We start from the raw sequence: 15,226 nt of genomic DNA on the forward strand, positions 1-15,226 counted from the left end.
GTTCCCCCGGGGTCCTATATAAAAACCCCCAGACGTCGACGAAGGTATGCACAACTCTTTACTGTAGCCACATTACGCTGCCTCTCTTGTTGCCTGACTTGAGCGTCGGAGGGCCGTCGACGGGAAACCCCTCCCTGCTCGGCTTCATTGCAGGATCGTCGGAGAGCTACGCCACCAGCCGGAGACAGCGGAGCGTGCCACGTCCCCAACGTTCGTCGACTCAGCACTCGGACAGGATCAAATTGGCGCCGTCTGTGGGAACGCACCTGAATCTGAGTCGAGAAGATGGAAGAAGCTGGACGTCAACTTCTGGTAACGCTCTCGCCTGAAGAGCTCGAAGCACTCTTCCAAGCGTGAGACGCAAAAATCATGGAGCAGCAACAGAAAGCTCAGGCTGAGCGGGCAGCGTAGCAGGCGACATCAGCCTCGGGGGGCCGAGCGCCGCCCGAAGGCAGGCAGGAGCAGCTCTCAATATGGGGGCAAAACAAGGGGTCGGCCAGCACTCAGATGGGGGTGTCGCCTGCCCCGATACCTTTTCATCGGGCTTTGTTCCAGACGCCCTCGGAGGTAGCACAAGCTAACCAAGACAAAGGATCTTCATCGGACGAAGCGCCCATCCGGGACGTCAGAAAAGGAAAGGCGCCCCGATCAGACTCGTCTCCCGAGCGGACCAACCGGTAGTTCTCAGATGCCATCCTTCGCGATCCACTGCCGAGGCATTATGTGCCCCCTGCGATCGGGGAGTTCAACGGGACAACCGACCCAGACGACCACCTGGGTAAATTCGACAGCACCGCCACTCTGCATCAGTACACAGATGGTGTAAAATGCCGAGTGTTTCTCACCACTCTTTCGGGATCGGCGCATCGGTGGTTCCGAAGACTGCCGAACGGCTCCATCACAAGTTTCAAGGAATTCCAAACGGCGTTCCTCCATCATTTCGCAAGCAGCAGGCGCCACCAGAAGACAAGCATCAACCTGTTTGCCATCAAGCAAGGCGCGAGGGAGCCGCTCCGAGCGTACATCCAGCGCTTCAACCAGGTGGCAATGGACATTCCAACGGTCACCTCGGAGACAATGATGAACGCGTTCACGCAAGGACTCATGGATGGTGACTTCTTCCGATCGCTCATCCGGAAGTCGCCTCGGGACTACGACCACATGCTGCATAAAGCCAACGAATACATCAATGTGGAGGAAGCCCAGGCGGCGAGAAGAAAAGAACCTAGAGTGACCAACCGGCTCCCACCGAGCGGAAGCAGCCCATCAGTCACCAGCCACCCAGAGGACCACGAGCCGAAGCCGCCCGTCCTCACCAACACACTCGGTTGCACGCCGTCCAGCAAGTCGCGGCTGATCGGCCCAAGCCCAAGGGGAAGGTATAGACCCCAATGTTCTGTTCACTCCATCAGTCGGCCACTCACATTACCCGAGACTGTCGGAGCCTACCCCCCCATCGCTCATCCCGCACCAAGGAGTTACCACCGCCGATCACCTTCACCAGATCGACAACGTCGACAACGAAGCCCCGTTCAAAGGATAGAACGGAGATCCCCCGAGCGGCATCATCGTCAGCAGCATGAAGCCCACCACCAAGCGTCAAACGAACGACCTCGACCTTCCGCTTGGGAGGAGGAGAATAGGGGCAACGCATCTCGGGGAGAGATCAACATCATCGTCGGGGGCCCGACCGGGGGAGATTCTAATAGAGCCAGAAAGGCGCACGCGAGGTAGCTGAGGATCCACGCGGTCGGCTGCAGCCAGGAAAGGGCGAACGGACCTGAGATCAGCTTCGGGCCCAGGGACCTTCAAGGAGTCAAAGTCCCTCACGATGACGCCCTGATCATCCGAGCGGTAATAGCCAATTATATTATTCACCGTATTTTCATTGACACAGGCAGCTCGGTCAACATAATCTTCAAGAAGGCCTTCGACCAACTGCAAATTGACCGAGCCGAACTACTACCAATGACGACCCCCCTCTACGGATTCACGGGGAACGAAGTCTTGCCGGTCGGCCAAGTCTGACTAGCTATCTCGTTGGGCGAGGAGCCGCTCAGAAGGACAAGGACCACCACCTTCATCGTGGTTGATGCTCCTTCTGCCTACAACGTCATCTTGGGGCGACTGACTCTCAACAAGTTCCGGGCGGTTGTCTCTACCTTCTGCCAGAAGATCAAATTCCCGGTGGAAGATCAAGTAGGGGAGGTGCGAGGAGACCAGCTGGCCGCTCGAAGATGCTACGTGGAGATGGTCCGAGCCGAAGCAAAGTCCGCTCGGAAAGTGCCGCGGGTCGAGGTACATGCTATTACTGAAAAGCCACCTTCTTTAATTTATGAAGAAAAGGAGGAGGTGCAGATTGACCCTTCCCGACCGGAAGCCACCACCTTCATAGCATCCGATCTGGAGGAAAATCAGAAGGAGGAGTTGGTCAAATGTTTATGGCGAAACTGCGACGTCTTCGCTTGGTCGACCCATGAGCTGCCTGGGGTCTCGCCGAGCGTAGCGCAACATGAACTTCATTTCCGACCGGACGCTCGTCCGGTGAAGCAAAGGAAGAGGGACTTCAGCGCGGAGCAAAATGTAATCATCCGGGCGGAGGTAGAAAAGCTCCTGGAGGCCGGCCACATAAGGGAAGTACAACTCCCGAGTTGGCTGGCAAATGTGGTCCTGGTTTCCAAGCCGGGCAACAAGTGGAGAGTCTGCATCGACTTCCGGGACTTGAACAAAGCATGCCCGAAGGACTTCTACCCCCTTCCCCAGATCGATCAGCTGGTTGACTCCACGGCCGGGTGCGAGCTGATATGCATGCTGGATGCATACCAAGGCTACCATCAAGCGCCGCTCTCCCAAGAAGACCAAGAGAAGGTCAGTTTCATTACGGCGGACGGCACCTACTGCTACAATGTAATGTTGTTCGGGCTGAAGAACGCAGGAGTCACCTACCAGCGTCTGATGAACAAGGTCTTCAGGGAGCAGATCGGACGCAACCTGGAAGTGTACGTGGAAGACATACTTATCAAGTCCTTCCGGGCGGCCGATCTCTACGCGGACATGGAGGAGACCTTCCAAACATTGAGAAGGTATGGCATCAAACTTAACCCTCAGAAGTGCTTGTTCGGAGCAAAAGGTGGGAGCTTCCTGGTGCTACATTGTGACTGAGCGGTGCATAGAAGCGAATCCCAGCAAGATAAAGACATTGCAGGACATGCCACCTCCTCGAAATCTCTGAGAGGTACAGCGTCTCACTGGTCGGATAACGGCGCTGTCAAGGTTCATCTCTAAGACCGCCGACCGGAGCTTGCCATTTTTCAAGATTCTCCGTAAAGCCACCAAGTTTTAATGGGACGAGGAGTGCGATCGGGCGTTCGAGGAGTTGAAGACTTACTTGAATTCCTTACCCGTGTTGGCGAAACCAGCCGTGGGTGAGCCACTTCGCATTTACTTATCTTCAACTGAGCATACTGTAGGCTCAGCATTAGTAAGGCCGAGCGGCGAAGAGCAGCCAGTGTACTTTTTAAGCCATATCTTAAAGGATGCTGAGTCTCGCTACACCGGTCTCGAGAAGTTGGCTTTCGCCTTGGTTCTGGCCGCTCGGAGGTTGCGTCCTTATTTTTTGGCGCACACCATTGTTGTAATGATGAATAGCCCGCTAGCGAGGGTACTCCTGAACCCTGAAGCATCCAGACGACTCATCAAGTGGACGACGGAGCTGAGCGAATTTGACATCCAATACCAACCCCATACGGCGATCAAAGCGCAGTCCTTGGCAGATTTCGTGACCGAAGTACAAAAGCCCGAGCCCGAAGCTACATGGAAGATATATGTGGACGGATCGTCCACTCGGCTCGGAAGCGGAATTGGGATCATGCTACTCTCGCCTCAAGGAGAACGGATGCATTTGTCCGTCCGGCTAGGCTATCGAGCAACAAATAATGAGACAGAGTACGAGGCCCTCATAGCCAGATTGCAGGCCGCACGGCATGTTGGGGCCAGTCGAGTGGTGATCCACTCGGACTCCCAGCTTGCCGCTCAGCAACTCATGGGCGCTTTTGAGATAAACAATGCAAGACTCAGATTGTACGTGGAGGCCTTTGAGAAACTCAAGACCGGCTTCACCGAGGTAGTGATCCAGAAGATACCCCGAGCGGAGAACCAAGCGGCAGACGAATTAGCCAAGCTCGCAAGCTCGATATCGTCGGTCGTCATCCAGCAACCAATCGAGTAGGTATCCTTGGTAGCGCATATAGACCGGATGGAAGGCCTCACATTCCCAAGCGATTGGAGAGCAGCTATCATGGAATTTCTGCGCTCAGGGGCCTCACTGTACGATCGGGATGAAGCTCAGCTACTAAGGAGGAGGGTCGGCCGGTTCACTCTCATCGGAGATCAGCTTTATAAAAAGACTTTCTCCCGACCGCTGCTAAAATGCGTCAGCTTAGAAGACGCAGAGTACATTCTCCAGGAGGTACACCAAGGATCATGCGGAGGTCATCCGGGTGGCCGATCTTTAGCTAGGAAGATCCTGCTGGCCGGATACTTCTGGCCAACGCTACATGAGGACGCCGCTCGGACCGTCGCAACGTGTCTCTCCTGTCAGAAGTACCACAATTTCTCGCATAAGCCGACGGTGGAAATGAAAGCATCCACCGTGTCTTGCCCATTCGACCAATGGGGCATGGACATCGTAGGACCCTTCCCTATGGCGACCGGACAAAGGAAGTTTCTCTTGGTGGCAGTAGATTACTTCTCCAAGTGGGTGGAGGCTGTGCCGTTGGCCAAGATAACCGAGCACATGGTCAAGAAATTCATATGGCAAAACATCATCTATCGGTTCGGCATTTCGCGTCGGCTCGTGTCGGACAACGGGCGACAGTTCGTCGGAAATCAGCTCGAAGAATGGTGCAAGGGCTATGGGATTGAGCAGCATTTCACGTCGGTGGCATACCCCCAGAACAATGGTCAAGCCGAAGTAGTCAACTGGGAGATTCTCCGAATTCTTCGGGCTCTGCTCGACCACATGGGAGGAAGCTGGGTGGACGAGCTACCGGGAGTCTTATGGGTCATCCACACGACCCCTAAGGAGGGAACGGGAGTAACACCGTTCCACCTGGTGTATGTGGGCGAAGCGGTTGTCCCAGTCGAAGTCGGTGTGGAATCCGTCCGGATCCAGAACTATGACGAGGCAAATGCCGAGCAGAGGTAGCTAGAATTGGACTTGATCGACGAGGAGCGAGCCAAAGCGTCCGTCCGTCTGATGGCCTACAGGCAAAGAATGAAGCAGAACTACAACCATCGCGTGATTCCTCTAACATTCCAGGTGGGCGACTTGGTCTGGAAGAAAGTGAAGCCGGTCGGGGACGTGGGCAAGCTGGAGGCTCCCTGGGTAGGACCGTTCAAAGTCGTCGAGAAACTCCGGTCGGGAGCCTACTACTTGGAGGATGAGGATGGTCGGCGGCTGCATAGGCCATGGAGCGCAAACCACCTCTAGCCCTATCGGGACGGATGAAAGGTATGCCGATGTAATGTATTTCATGGATATGCTGTTCGAATGTATCTTTTGGCTGCAGGCATGAAAGCTATAAGAACAAAGCAAAGACATGAGCACTGTGTGCCCATCAGATAGTTTGTATAAAGGAATGGCGAAGACCCCTGCCGTTCGGCCGGGAGTATATTATCCGAGCCAAATGCTTGATGGTGGAGATCCCGTGTCGTTCGGCCGGGAGTATATTATCCGAGCCAAATGCTCGATGGCGAAGACCCCGTGCCGTTCGGCCAGGCATATATTATCCGAGCTAGATGCTCGATGGCGAGGACCCCGTGCCGTTCGGCCGGGAGTATATTATTCGAGCTATAAGCTCATCATGAAGACCATCGAGCGGCGACGTTAAACTCTAGAGTCGAACCGGCGACTATAAACCTCCCGGCTTGAAGACCGTCGAGCGGCGACGTTAAACTCTAGAGTCGAACCGGTGACTATAAACCCCCCGGCTTGAAGACCGTCGAGCGGCGACATTAAACTCTAGAGTCGAACTGGCGACTATAAACCCCCCGGCTTGAAGACCGTCGAGCGGCGACATTAAACTCTAGAGTCGAACCGGCGACTATAAACCCCCGGCTTGAAGACCGTCGAGCGGCGACGTTAAACTCTAGAGTCGGCCCGGTGACTATAAACCCCCCGGCTTGAAGACTGTCGAGCAGCGACGTTAAACTCTAGAGTCGGCCCACCGACTATAAACCCCTCGGCTTGAAGACCGTCGAGCGGCGACGTTAAACTCTAGAGTCGGACGGGCGACTATAAATTCCCCAGATGAGGCAGCGTCGCGTCGAATTATTTCAACGACGCATTGGCAGAGAATCCATGAAAGAATGGAGATTCGTCGACCAATCGGCGCGGTAAAGGAAAACACCGAAAAATTCATGAAAGTCCACGGTGGGGTGGATGGTCGTTTGGCCGATCGGCGAGGCAAAGAAAAACACTTGGAGCGAAAAGCTCATAGAAATCCCAGGCAAGATGGATGGACGTTTGATCGATCGGCAAAGCAAAGAGGTTAAGAAATTCCCTGCGGGTAAAAGGTCTAGTAACCGGTCGGCATAATCAAAAAGAACACGAAATAAGAAGATAACACAGCAAGAGTGGGCATTCATTTAATATTAGCGTTTAAGGGTTACAGATGCCACATGATAGACACACCGATCGGAATCATTCCTGAAAACACATTCACTCAAAATAATTAAAGATATGCTTGGGAATGGTTGTAAGAAGCGCCGCATGTTCCCGGGCGGGAATTTCCGCTGAAGTTGGGAGGAGACCCTTGGCCTTCAAGTAATCTGATGTGGCAGTGATGGCCAGTTCAAAGGCCTTGGCCATCCGGTTGTAAACCTTCTCAGCAAACTCGTCTGAGCGGATGTAGTTTTGCCTCAGCACGAGGAACCGGCTCGGCTCAGCCTCTTGATATTCCTTGAAGGCAGCTTGGGAAGCTTCGAGAGACTCCTGCAAAGTCTTCAGTTCATCCTTATGTTTAATCGCCTCGGCCGAGCGGCTCGCCTTCTCGCCGTCCAGCTCCTCCATCAGCTCTTTGACCTGCTGCTCTAGGCCCCGGGCCTCGACGTTTTTCTTCTCCAGATCGGCGACAGTCGTTTTCTTCCGATCAGTGGCTAGGCTGATTTTTCGGTCCAGTGACTTGACTTGTCGTTCGAGTTTGGCCAAAGTATGGGCCTGGTCGACCGTCTTCCTTCGCTCAGTCTCCAACAAGTCTTGGGTCTTCTTGAGCTCTTTCTGTAGCTCGGCGTATGAGGGACCCTGGGAGGGCGCGCCGCCCGAGCTCTTTAGACTCTTTAGCTCCGCGTCCACCATGGTCAGACGATTGGAGACAGCGATCTCCTCCACCCACCTCTGACATAAACAAGATTATTAATAGCCGATCGGGGAGAGTGCGTAGAGGACTTCAAAGAAAACACACTTACCCCAGTGGCCTGCTGCATATGACTGTTGGCCAGGTTACCGAGCGGAATCATCGCGACACGAGCCCGAGCATCGGTCCACATCTCGGTGATGGGCCCAAAGCTCCTCCGTAGGAAGGTGCAGAGTGGCCCTGATGGTGCGGTTCTGGCCGGGAGACGTGTGAACTGATGCAGAAGGAGCGGAAGCCGGGGCGGTGGACTTGGACAAAATAGCCGAGCGCTGGACCCGGCGGGGGGCAGGTGGAAGAGTGCTGACCGGCACAGCCTCAATAGGGACGGCAGGCAAGTTTAGTAGAGATGGAGTCCGATCGGAGGATAATGCCTCCACCATTGGAGTCTTCCCACGAGAATCGGACCCCGCCCGCTCGGACACGCGAACAGCAGAAGTAGCCGATCGCAACGGTTTATCCGTCCGGCGCCTCTTTTGCCTGAGTGGCTGCTCGTCTTCCTGACCGGAGCCTTCCTCTTGCATGGCTGGCTCCCTGTTTGAAGTGTTGCTTCCCGTCACCTCCACGGGGGAAGCCTGAGCGGCTGACTCTTCTGCGTGTGTGTCGCTCTCACCCTCGTGAGAGCCGACCGGAGCGATGCCCAGTCGCTCCATCTCTTTGGCAGCGGCCGCTTCGAGTGCCTCGGCTTTCCTTTTCAAGATCCCTTGCATCACGGACTCCATGACGATGTTTGCTGTAGAAAAAAAAAAAATCAGTTAGCACTCAAAGTACATGTACAAGTGAAATTCTTACTGAAGCTGCTCGGAAGTGGAGTGCGACTCGGACTCAGGCCGAATATGTACAGCACGCCTTCAGGCAGAAGCTTGTTGATATCTAACTTCAGACCGGCCAGCAGGTTCACGGCCTCGAGATAGTCCGGTCGGGTCTTAAATCTTTTCAGCTCGAGAGAAGTAGGCGGTCCGACCTGCCACTTGGTTTGGAAGAGAGCCCGCTCGGGGAAATGAAGATAAAAGTAATACTCCTTCCAGTGTTTATTGGAGAAGGGGAGTTTATCAAAAAAGACAAGGTCGGGCCGAGCCTGAAATAGATAGGTGCCCAGCTCGGACTGCTTGGGATAATAAAAATAGTAAAAAATCTCCGGTCGGAGAGGGATGTGGTGTATCTTGAACAGTACCACCACTCCACACAAAAGTCGAAAAGTATTGGGAACTAATTGGGCGAGCGGAAGACCAAAGAAGTTGCAAACGTCGGCGAAGAAGGGATGAAGAGGAAATCGCAGACCGGCTGTGAATTGGTCGCGGAAAAAACAAACGGCTCCTCTCGGCAGTTTGTGAGGCCGAGCGATTGGAGAGGGTGGAAGAAGTTCGAAGTCAGATGGAATGTCAAAACCATCAAGCAAGGCTTCGGCGTCACGCCGATCGAAGCGAGATTCCATGGTAGTATACCAGGGACCTAAAGTGGGTTCTACGGGTCGGGATGAACTGGCCATTATCCGATCGGGCAAAAAGCAAAAGCTAAGGGAATAGAAAATGGCACAAGGCAGGGAGAAGATGGGAGAAACAATGACCAGAAGACGGGAACCCGACAAAGAAGACGAGGAAAATAGAGAGGAGAAGAGGAGGAACCTTACGAAGAAGCTGGGGATCGGAGAAAGGCGGCGGAGAATCGTCGGAAAACAGAGAAGCGGGGTCGCCGGAACACCGAAGCACCGAAGAGAGACGGAGGAACACGAAGGCAGAAATACGGCGGAGGAAGGATGCGACGGCTTTATAAGGTCGGGCCCGATCGACCCCGACCGTCCGATGCAGGTCACAGGAACCGAGGCCCCCATCGGGTCATTCATTTCAAACCGTAGATGTCCCATCGGACACACCGCCGAGCCGTACGATGACGCCAGCAGAGGCGCCACGTGGCATCATGTCATAAGGGTGCATTTAATGAGCGTCATTACGGCACGCAGCGCACGTGCTCAATCTTAATGGAGAAGATTTGCACGAATCCCGAAGAGATCTGAAGGCGTCAGCGGGGACTGTCAACGCGGCAGCAAAGCCAACGCTCGGAATGGGTCGAGCGACCGCTTGAGGAACATTCCAGAGTGGCAGGGCGATGTCATTCAAGCCGACCGGCAGTCCAGTCAGTCAGACTTAGCGCCTCCTTCGACAAGACTTGAAGGAGAGGCATGTGATCCGGTGATAAGGATGGGGGATCCTCGTCGGTGGAGGGTCAGCGGCACGTGGAGGTCAAAGGCCGAGAGATTCAACCAGGAAACCGCCGACCGGACGAAGCAGGTCGACGGCCGGTCACCTCTGGCCGACCGACCGAGAATCCCCCCGAACCGAAAGAAAGACAACCCGACTAGGGGTCCGGTTTCCGATGCTCGAGGTAAAAAGGCTTCAAGGGTCGAGCGGGATGTTCGTTCGGCCGGTACATAAGGCAACACAGGCAGGAGCAGTCTCATCCGAGCGTATGCCCGATGCAAAAGTGACTGCCGAGCGACCGATCCGCTCGGCTCTGGAACAGACAAAGAACGCAAGAGGACAAAGGAGACAGGGGATAACATCATCCTCGAGACACCTGCCGCTGACAAACAGCAGAGTTGGCGGTCGAGCCGTACACAGAATCATACGGTGGAAGCTTCCACCGTCACATCCGGGATATGCTCGGACGATTGCGGAATGGCGCCAGAGGTACTTTTCTGACACAAGCTCGTTAAGGTATATTTGGGGAAGCGTGCACACATCGGGAAGCGTGCCCGCGTTCTCCCGGGGTCCTATATAAAGGCCCTCATACGTCGACGAAGATATGCACAACTCTTTACTGTAGTCACATTACGCTGCCTCTCTCGTTGCCTGACTTGAGCATCGGAGGGTCGTCGCCGGGAAACCCCTCCCGGCTCGGCTTCTTTGCAGGATCGTCGGAGAGCTACGCCACCAGCCAGAGACAGCGGAGCGTGCCACATCCCCAGCGTCCGTCGACTCAGCACTCGGACAGGATCATCTATTTATCGAGCTCAAAGCTAAACCTGAATCTAACATATAGTTAAACCAAATCCTAAAAATCAAATTTAACTCATCTCACAAAATTATAGGATTCCCTGATTGAAAATTTAGATCGAATGACATGACTAAGGACCAAAATCAAATTCATATTAAATTTAAATGTAAATTTAAATTAAATTAAATTAAAAATTATTTTAACTTAAAAAATTATTTTAAAAATTATTTTAACTTTTTATTTTAAAAATTATTTTAACTTAAAAATTATTTTTAAAATTATTTTAGCTTAAAAATTTATTTTTAAAATTATTTTAAATTAAAAAAATATTTAAAAATTATTTTAACTTAAAAATTATTTTAACTTAAAAATTATTTTAACTTAAAAATTATTTTAACCAAAAAAGAATTATTTTAACTTAAAAAATCATTTTAAAAATTATTTTAACTTAAAAATTATTTTAACTAAAAATTATTATTTTAAAAATTATTTTAACTAAAAAATTATTTTAACTTAAAAAAAATTAAAAATTATTTTAACTTAAAAAATTATTATTTTAAAAATTATGTTAACTTAAAAATTATTTTAACTCAAAATTATTATTTTAAAATTATTTTAACTTAAAAAATTGTCTTAAAAAATTATTTTAAATATTATTTTAACTTAAAATTTATTTTAACTTAAAAAGTTATTTTAAAAATTATTTTGACTTAAAAAGTTATTTTAACTTAAAAACATCATTTTAAAAATTATTTTAACTTTAAAAATTATTTTAAAATCCTTTTTAACTTAAAAAATCTTTTAACAAAAAAAAAGGGTCAAAAACCAGGGGCGGGTGCCTCTGGTATTGCCTTCCGGGGCGTCCGGAAGGCACTCCGGGCGCTTGGAGTGATTCCGGGCGCCCAGACCGCTCTATATACAAGGCGGTAAGGCCGCCCCCTATCCTTGCACCTCACCCTTCCATTTCTTGCAAAGGTTCTCTCTGAGCCTTAACGCAAGAGGGATTAATAATTAAAATTTTCCTTCTTTCTTCGGTTATTACACTACTGTTAGTCAACCGAGGTCGTTACTTCTAGTATTCTTATTCACGATGCCTCGGTAAATCCTTTTTCCCTTCTCAAGTTTCTAAAATACTTCATTTTTATATTTTATGCTTAGTTTAGTTTTTCTTTAATAATTTAGGAAACGTTCTAAATTTGGTGCTGGGCCCTCTACTGCTAGTACCGACCCTAGGTTCCCTACTGACGAACTTAGGATTAGGTTTGAGTCTACCATTTATATGCCTATCTGGACTAGGTGTTTAGATAGATAGTTTTTCTTGCGCTCCTGCATTCCAGCTGTAGAGGTCATTGACTACTATAACTTGCAGAACCTTGTTTACTGTATCAGTTCAGTAAATATTGGTTTGTGTGCTGAATTGTACAACAACTTAGTCAGGGTAGATGATCTTACATATACTACTAGGGTAGCTGGTACTGATATCACGCTATTCCCTACCATAATCTGAACCTTTTTAGGGCTACGACCATCTACGTGCACTTTTCAGTGCTACCCTCCTAGGGATCTACCATTTGGTGATCTTTACTCGCACATTACTCTTGATACGATTTATTCATATTTTTTTAGGGGAGAGTGAGTATCCACTGTTACGATGTTTAGGTCAATATCCCTTCGAGTTCATGACTATGTACTCTATAGGGTGTTAGTCTCCTGCATTTTGCCGTTGACTACTCGCGACATCATGATGATGCGTCCATTTCATTCTTTTCTCCTTTATGCCCTTTACCATAGATTAGATATAGACATTAGCCTACATATCTTTCAAACTATTATCTACTTAGCTGGAGTCACCACCAGCGCACGAGCTCACATGTCGTACTATCACATTTTGATGGCATATATTGTCTCCCTACATATTGACGTTACTAGAGGTGATGTCCGAGTCCTGACTGAGTTTGACGTTGTAGGATCTAAGAACTTCTCTTTAGGAGGTATCCAGATAGATGATGAGGGTGCCCTATCTTCTTGGAGGGGGGCACAACACCAGCCTGACCCAGATGCCCAGGAAGAGGAGGCAGAGCAGGATGAGTTTATGGTCTTACTATTCGGCGAGGCCGCTCCGGCCCCAGCACTGCCCCCAGCCTGAGCACCACGTCCCGCTCCTCACACTCTAGGCGACCGAGTTGCTGGACTTGAGCTATCTATGACAAGTCTCCGTTAGGAGGTCTCCAATTTTCATCGAGGTATGTGGCAGGAGGTCACCGACCTACGACGGGAGATGCGGCAGGAGGTCTCCGACTTGCGACGGGACGTGCGACAGGAGATCTCTGACCTTCGACGTGACCTATTCAGCTCCCGAGAGGATGACCGGACCCGTCATACTAAGTTGATAGAGATGTTATGTTCCTTGGGGTCCGGACCACCCTCCTTATCATCCAGATAAACTAGATCGCTACTATGTATACTTTATCGTGACTATTGTATTTTGACTTAGTTATATTGCATCTCAGATATTGACTTATCTTGTTCTGATTAATAGACTAGGATTCTTAAATTACAGAAATTATTTTTAAAAATGTTTTTCTTAAATTCTACAATAAAAACGCTTATGTTTTCAAAATTTCCTATTTTTTGAAAATCATATTTAGCCTTAAACTAGATCAATCCCTTAGAAAGTATGTTCCTATAGGGCTAGTACTTGAGCATCTCACCAACACATTAGGGCTAACTTGTTTGTGCATTTCTGAACTTAGAAAGGGGTGAGATGCATAGGTAAATTGCCTAGACTTAAGATGCTTATTTCAGTGCATCAACACAAGTCTGGGCGTTAAATAAAAAAAATACATATCAATCAGGTTATGTTATTCAGTTTAGTCAAACACTAACTGATTACAATTAACTTAACTTGACTAGCCAAGTGAAAGCTGCTATCCTAAGATAGTCAGTAAGTAACTAATTGGTTAGACATTTTTTTATGTCAGGTTCAGGAGGAGAATTAATTCAAATTTCTTTTATTTAGTTTTCTTTTATTAAAAATATTTTGTAAAATTAGTTTTGAAAAAAAAATTTCCATCCACTTTTGAAAAGTATTAACTTTTATAAACTAAGTTTGAAAATTGGATTTTACAAACTTAGTTTTGAAAATTGAAAATTGGATTTTGTTGACTTTGAAAATCAGAGTTTGTAAACTTACCTTCTATAATCCAATGATGAATCTTATACAAATTTATTTTTGAAAATTTATATAAACTTATTTTAGAAAAACTAACTCTTTTAGAACTTAATACTTGAAAATTACTATAAATTTAAAAATTAGCTTTTTGGATGTTACAAACTTAGCTTTAAAATTTTATAAAATTGGCCGTGTTTATCTTTAAAATTTGTTCTTTAATTTTATCTTCCATTTGCAAGCTTATTTTGCAAGTTAAGTTGATTTTCAACCTAAGTTAGCTATTTTTGAAAACTAAGTTATTTTGAAAACTTAAAAGAAAAATTTTAAAGCAAAATCTTCAAAATTTTCTACTTTAAACTCTCCCAAGTCAATTTGATTTTAGTTCGAATTCTCTATTGCATTATTTTCCTTAACCACTTATTTTTATCTATCCTATGTTCTTTTTTGATGAATATTAAAGGGGAGGGTTAGGTGGTTTAAGTTAGTTAGTAACAAAAAATTATCAAAAATAAAACAAGACTAACTTAACATCATTGCTTGTAAATGCTTATTTACAAGATTGTCATTACATATCCGTGGGGTCGATTCTCAAGAACTGACGACCTGGGGTTTACCCCGCCATGCGCCTATGGCCTGTGTACTTGCATGAACCTCCCTCCATATCCGTGGGGTCGACACTAGGGGGGCCGCTAAGGTAGCGGATCTACCTTTTTTTTTGTAAATGCTTATTTATTGCATATTTTTTTCACTAACTTAACCAGATTGTCATTGCATCAAAAAGGGGGAGATTGTTGGTGCGGTTAGCACTAACGATCTAACTCAGCTTTTGATGAATGACAAAGTAGTTTAAGTTAGTTTTATTGTGATCTAAGGCTTTGACCAAGTGTGCAAGAGAAGCCCAGCTAGGTCGACGGGTCAACCAGATAGCTGGGACGAAGTCCAGACAGGTCGATGGGGTGATCGGATGTCTGGCATGAAGCCCAGCTAGGTCGATGGGCTGACCGGATAGTTGGCACGAAGTCTAGATGGGTTGAAGGGCTGACCAGACGTCTGGCATGAAGTCCAGACAGGTCGAAGGGTTGATCGGACGCTTGGCATGTAAGTTAAGGTAAGTCACTAGAGGGGAGTGACTGCGAGGACACATTCTCGAGAAGGGAACTTAGGCGCCGATCCAACATAGAACCATTTTGGAACTCTAAGTTGGGATCTTGACTAGATTCCGATCTCGATGAGACGAAATCTAATTACTATTCGTTCCTTATATAATTGTGCTAACATTTTGTTTTGCAAGGTAGTATAATTTGCATTTTACCTCGGACTAACGTTTTCTTACAAATAGCTGGAAAATAGGAGGTTCGGGCTCTCGTAATGCAAAATCTATCCCGAAATGATGTCGCAACGTGGAGCGCTCTAGTTGGTCGGGCTACGTCACAGTCCAAGCGCCCAAAAGGGATCCGGGCGCCCGGAGCTTCCTATATAAGGAGGCCTTCTCTAGAGCTTCAAGAGACAACCACTACAACGCCATCCAACACTTGCTCTGTCGTACTGTGCTCCTGCGACGCTACAAAACTTCTCCGACAACGTACTGCTAAGAAGTTATTTTTCCTTTATTCTGTTATCGGTATTCATTTTAAAAGTTCCTGTACTT

This window comes from Zingiber officinale, chromosome 10A (genome assembly GCF_018446385.1).
Source record: "Zingiber officinale cultivar Zhangliang chromosome 10A, Zo_v1.1, whole genome shotgun sequence".
NCBI classification, from domain to species: domain Eukaryota; kingdom Viridiplantae; phylum Streptophyta; class Magnoliopsida; order Zingiberales; family Zingiberaceae; genus Zingiber; species Zingiber officinale.